Raw genomic sequence first — 6,820 nt, 5'->3', positions numbered from 1 at the left:
AATTTTAAAACATATAGGGGTTTCAGAGTAGCTCTTATTCTGGGGAAAATTCAGCCCTACATCTAGGCCTGGCCCTTGTGCATATGTTACCCAATCCCCCAGGCATTATTAGGAGGCCTGTGGGAACACAAACTATTCCCACCCTTACCTAAACACCAGGAATTGTTTTGTCTATTGCTTTGGGGGATTCCTTTCCTTGTGCAAACATGCACAAGTACTCTGATAAAGCTTCAACAGGATCCTTCTGCAGATGTCTGGAACTCTATAATACAATCCTTTTCTAAATTCTGTCTGCAAATTTCTAACCTTTCAACTTGTCTAGAACCCAATATCTGTTTCTTGAACTCAGCAATACTTCCCAGTATTGTTGGGTTTTCCTGGCCTCTCTTGCATTGCTCTTTGGAAGTTGATTCTAGGCAGCAAGTTGGGACAATTATAGGGCTCATGTCATTTGCTTCCTTTCAGTTTCTCAGTCCTATGCTACCCAATTTCCAATGTCTGAAAACTATTTTTTCAGATATTTTATCTAGTTTTCTAATTTTTATGGCCAGAGGGCAATTCTCATAGCATTTAATCTTTCATGGAGAGAAGTACAAGTCATCCATTGAGTTCTTAATTTCAGTTATCATAGTTTTCAATTCTAGAATTTCCATTTGATTGTTTTTAATAGTTTCCAGTTCTCCGGAAAAAAAAAAAAAAAAACCTATATATTCTCATTGGATGTATTGAAGACATGAAATATGAAACAATTATTTTAAACTCCATGATTGATAATCCTAGTATCTGGGACATCTGTGGGACCATCTTCAGACTTATTTTGCTTCTTTTAATTTTTGGTTAATTATTGTCCTTTTAAATGCCTGCCTATATTTGGTTGATTGCCAGTTATCTGTGGTTTAAAAATAACGGAGATAATTTGAGACTTTGGATTCCTTCTCATGCAGAAAGGATTTACTCTTACTTTGGCAGGCAGTTCATAAGGGACGGGGTGTAAGCCTTCAGGGACCAAGCTAGATTCTGGGTGCCCTGACAAACTTTGAATGACAGTTGTTGCTTTCCAGGCCCATGGAGCCACCAACAGTCTCATTGAGTTTCTCAGCCTCTGCAGCAGCAGCATTTATTTCTGGCAAATATCTTGGGGAGAAAATGTGCCAGATGTTGGGTTCCCCTAAATGCACTTCCTTTCTCTCTACAATGATGCCAAAAGATGTGACTTTGGATTTTGTCCAGATTTTCTAGTTGTCCTTGGTTGTGAGGGTTAGTTTGAAACAAACTGGTTCACCATTACAGAAAATGAAACTCAGCCTTGATTTCTTTTAAATAACATTTTTGAGGCTAAGAGGGCAGAAATTTGCCCAATGATGACATCTACTCAACTACAATCTTTCTGGTAGTCAGAGCTAACTCTAATTCCCTGAACAGTGAGATCATAAAGATGACTCTGCCCAAATAGCTAGGGTGGATAGCCCCCTTGATGAAGTCAGACAGTAGCATTCCTAAACTAAAACATTTCAAGCAGAAGAGATTTACTACCTTGATATGTGCAAGTAAGGTACCGAAAAAGGAAATGTTCACCCATGGTGCTATGGGTGCTTGGGGGAAAAGTGCTTATAATATTAATATCCAGGAAAAATCATTATAATGATAGTTTCTAGCATATCCAGAAAATGAATTTTCTAAGGATATATTATAAGTCTTTTCTGTCCATACCTGTCTATTAAACTCTAGACCCCTTTTCTTCATTGCCTCCAGTATCCTCTCCCTGGATGTCCAACAGCACCTCAGACTCAAGAGTCCAGGCTAACCTTCCTCTCTTTTCTGCCCCCCTAATCTTTGTTTTTCAGAGAAAAATCTCTGAGGTGAAACTATTTTAATAGAGGCTACATCTGGAGAGTTTAACTGTGGAACGCAAGAGAGATGGAAGGCAAGGCCTTTTGCTTTTTGTCTTGTACTCCTTTATAACCTTGAAAAAAAATTAACTAGGAATATCATCCTTTAAATAAAAAGAACATGTTCTCTAGCATTCACTCTCATGGCCATTAAGGCAAGAACATTAGCATCCTTCCAGATGACTGTTCCCACCCTTCCCTGTCCACTTGACACCAGGCCCCCTTTCCAACCCCACCATCACAAGTATATGTAGAATGTAACCACCGCCAGGGCCTTCCAGCCTTCCCATCCCACTCCAGTCTACTCCATTCTGATTTGAATTCTCTTTTTATTTGTCTCAAATGCATAGCTGAGATTCTCATGGGGGTGTCTGGAGGGTGAAAAAGAGAAGGGGGCATAAGGCCCCAAGCATAGCTCCTGACATAGCAGTTCTACAACAAATACTTTGAGGAGGACCCTGGACAGGTCCTCCAGGGTCCTTGTTCTTACAATGCCCTCTTAAAGCGGTCCTTACTCAGCCTTCAGGCTTCTCAGGTGGCTTAAGGGTAAAGAATACACCTGCCTCTGCAGGAGATGCAGGTTCGATCCCTGGGTCACGAAGATCCCCTGGAGAAGGACATGGCAACCCACTCCAGTATTCTTGCCTGGAGAATTCCATGGAAAGAAGAGCCTGGCAGGCTACAGTCCATGGGGTCACAAAGGAGTTGGACACTATTTAGTGACTAAAACAACAACTCAGCCTTCAGCAGTCATCTAGGGGCTGCCTGCTCTGTGGTCTGGCAGCACAACTGGGGCAGCATTCTTCCAGCGCATGGTATGCATAATAACCGCCTCCAAAGATACCCCTGTCCTAAGCTCCAGAACCTGTGATTATGTTAGCTTATATGGCAAAAGAGACTTTCCAGATATGGCGGAGCTGAGGCTCTTGAGGTGAAATTTTCCTGGATTATCCAAGTGGGCTCAGTGTAATTCCAAAGGTCCTTACAATATGGAGGCAAGAGAGTCAAAGAAGCAAGGTGATAACAGAGGCAGAGATTGGAGTGATTCTTTCCTCTAGAAGCTGGAAAAGGCAAGGAAATAGATTTTCCCCCCAGAATGAACCAGTCCTGCTGACCCCTTGATGTTTAGCCCTGAGAAACTGATTTCACACTTTTGAGCTTCAGAGCTATAAGACAGTAAATGTGAGTCATTTAAGTCACAGAAAAAAAGTGAAAGTGTTAGTCGCTCAGTTGTGTCTGACTCTTGGTGACCCCATGGATTGCAGCCCGACAGTTCCCTCTGTCCATGGAATTCTCTAGGCAAGAATACTGTGGGACTGAGCCCACATCTGCAATGGCAGGTGGATTTTTCACTGCTGAGCTACCAGAGAAGTCCCATTAAGTCACTAAGTTTGTGTTATTAGGTTGGTGTAAACAAAACTGCAGTTTCAGACTGTGAATCATTATAAGTAGTCTCAAACACTCATTAAATAGGAACCATTACAATCAACACATTTTTGCCAATGAAAAATAAGTTTGTTTATTCCTGCAGCATAAAAATCTGTGCTTCAGGATTCAACGAACTTTTGGAAAGCATTTTCTGCCTCCTGCTGGTTGTGGAAGCATTTTCCTTGCAAAAAGTTGTCAAGATGTTTGAAGAAGTGGTAGTCTGTTGGCAAGAGGTCAGGTGAATATGGCAAAAATGCGTAGCCCAATTGACTCAACTTTTGAAGCGTTGGTTGTGAGACGTGTGGTTGAGCATTGTGGTGCAGAAGCATTGGGTCCCTTGTGTTGACCGGTGCTGGCTGCAGGCATTGTAGTTTTCAGTGTGACTCACTGATTTGCTGAGCACACTTCTCAGATGTAATGGTTTCACTGGGATTCAGAAAGCTTTCGTGGATCAGACGGGCAGCAGACCACCAAACAGTGACCATGACTTTTTTTGGTGCAAATTTGGCTTTGGGAAATGCTTTGGAGCTTCTTTCCAGTCCAGTCATTGAGAGGGTCATCCCCAGTTGTTGTATAAAGTGCACTTTTCATTGTACATCACAATCCAACTGAGAAATGGTTCTTTGTTGTTGCACAGAATAAGAGAAGTCACTTCAAAATGACAATGTTTTTGATTTTCAGTCAACTCATGAGGCACCCACTTACTGAGATTTTTCACCTTTCCAGTTTGCTTCAGATGCTGAATGACCATAAGTTGGTTGACGTTGAGTTATCTGGCAACTTCTTTGTAAGAGGATCAACTTTGATGATTCTCTCAGTTTGTTGTTGTCAACTTCCCATGGCTGGCCACTGTGCTCCTCATTTTCAAGGCTCTTGTTTCCTTTGCAAAACTTCTTGAACCACCTCTGCACTATATTCATTAGCTGTTCCTGGGCCAGATGCATTGTTGATGTTGTGTTATCTCCACTCCTTTACAATTCATTTTGAACTCGAAGAAGAAAATCGCTCAAACTTGCTTTTTGTCTGCCATCATTTCCCTAATTTAAAATAAATACGAAATAAATAGCAAGTAATGTCATTAGCAAAAATACATAAAGCGAGAAATGGGCATTAAAAATGATGTATAACACAACCACATTTATTTAAGAATGCATTCTAATATCAAATGGCAATGTTCAACAGTGCAAAGCCACAATTACTTTTGCACCAACCTATTAATTTTATTACCAGCAACAGGAGATAGTACAGGGTCACAGCTAGAGCTGAAATGTACACCACACCATCTTCCCAGTGGTTTGCTGAAGGGACAATGGCCCATTTTCCTTAGGTCATAGCTCCATATTTGATTCATTGGAAAAGATCAATGCAAAGCCTGTTGAATTCAGTCAACAGCTAACATCTAAAAGGTCAAAATCTGTCCCCCTCCGCAGTTTCATGATTGTCATGATATCATTTTTAATCCAGAAATACCTTTGAAAGTTGCTTTCATACCTATGATTGATCATGAGTCAGGCCTGGGACCTGACACCCTTTGATGCATGCTACAATGCTTGCACCTGGACGCACCTATCCTTGAGCTAGAAAATACAAGGAAATTTTATGAGAGTAAAAATAACGGTGCATGTGCAGTTGGGACAAATTCTGGACCAAAAGACAAAAATCCCAACTGCCATTTCTGAAGAGCCAGGAGCAAAAACTGGGTGTCGGGAGAAAAACAGCGTGCTGGGCATGCCCCCAGCACTCAACACCACAAAGGGGTGAGCAAATCGCCTATGCCACCCCCCAACCTGACCCCTACCCTCACCCCATACAAAGGATGAGCTTGCCCACCCTGCCCTGCCCCTGCTCTGGGGAGTAAGGGAGAGAACGTATTTCTTGTTTTTGCTCCCTCCTGTAGGAACCCCAATAAAGCCTTGCCTGAATTTCTTGCCACTTTCCTAAGAGGGCATAATTTCCCTGATCCTAGGTGAGAGGAAGCTCTACTACAAGTTACCCCACAGGGACTAGTGACTCTTCTTGGGGTAAAGAGTATTGAGGGACATAGGGAGGTAGAGGCTGGGATTGGTCTGAGAGACAGGGAATAGTACATGACTGCAGAGAAGTGAGTGGCTCTGGAGAAGTAGAAATACTGTCAGAAGTTGGGGGAGCCTGGTGATCCCCTCTGAGAGATGGGAGATCACAGAAGGGGATCATATGAAATGTCAGGAAAGCTTCTGGTTCCCCACATTTTGGATTACAAGAGCTATATAGGGCAGGGTTTTGGTAAAGAACCTTGAAAGCCTGAACATAGGAAACTTTAGTCCACTTCCCCATCCTGCAGCAATAAAGATCCAATTGCAGAATGGTATTATAATTTAGAGACCTTTTTTTCAGGCTATTTTTCTCCATTTCCCAACAAACTTAAGTTTTTCCTTTCTAAGCCCTTCTATTAAAAAAAAAAAATTCCAGTTCTTAAAGATACACTTCAGAGGTGTTTCTTCTGGCTTAGAGAGGGATCCTCCCATGTCAGGTAACTTGCAACTGAGAACAAGAAAGTTCTACAAATGGAATCTGGTGTTCCAGAAACATTTACCAGGAGGATTTAACCTGAAGGGGTTCAGGGTGTCCCCCCAATTCCTTTCAAACCTGATGGGGTTTCAAGCATTCTCTACTCTGCTATCGAGATGTCTCTGGTCTTCCTTAGTGCCTCGCCCAAGGTGTCCCCCAGTGTGGCCGGCAGTCGAGGGGTGGACATTCGAATCATTGCAGACTGGTTGCCAGGATTTTCCTTTGGAGGGATCCATTGTCTACACAGCTTATGTCCTACGATAAGTCTTCCTATACTGGGGTGTATTGTTCGTGATTGAGCATCTACAAAGTTTTTAATTTGGGCTTCTGGCTAGTGGCCAGCCAGATAGGCTGTTCATAACAATACATAGGCTGTCAAAGCCTGGAGTGAAGGAGTCCAATAGATACAAAGAGGGACCTTTGGAGAAACTGAAGTTGGATGTTATGGAAGGTGGCACAGGGTTCAAGGGTGGAGGCTGGGAGACAAAGAAATTCTCACAGTAAATTTTGGGCATTGAGTAAAGTAAGAGTCTAAATAGCAGAAGAACCCAAAATGCTTTGCCCTATATGTCTGGCAGCTAAGACAGAATTGGGAATCGTCTGACAATTTTGTCTGACATAGGACCGAGTTTGGCAGAGCAGGGACATGGTTTAGGAATGATGTCCAAGAAATCCTCCCCTAAAAGGGCATGGAGATATAAAGTGAGAAAGATACCTTGTTGTGAAAGTAAAATGCGAAAGAAAAGTATAGTGGAGAGTTCCACATTGGACAGTGAGAGCGAGAGAAACCTCATGGACTCCTTCACGATGGGAAATCACATTTTCACCAGGTCCCAAAGGACAGCATCAGCTGTCACTCAAGTGATTATTATTTGAATCTTTGTGACCTGGGGAATACTCTTGCCACCCCCAACTTTGGGGGGAAGACTTAGTGCAGTGGGAGAACAGAGTTTATG

The sequence above is a fragment of the Ovis aries genome, chromosome 2 (genome assembly GCF_016772045.2).
Source record: "Ovis aries strain OAR_USU_Benz2616 breed Rambouillet chromosome 2, ARS-UI_Ramb_v3.0, whole genome shotgun sequence".
In the NCBI taxonomy this organism is placed as follows: domain Eukaryota; kingdom Metazoa; phylum Chordata; class Mammalia; order Artiodactyla; family Bovidae; genus Ovis; species Ovis aries.
This window is presented reverse-complemented; position numbering follows the sequence as displayed.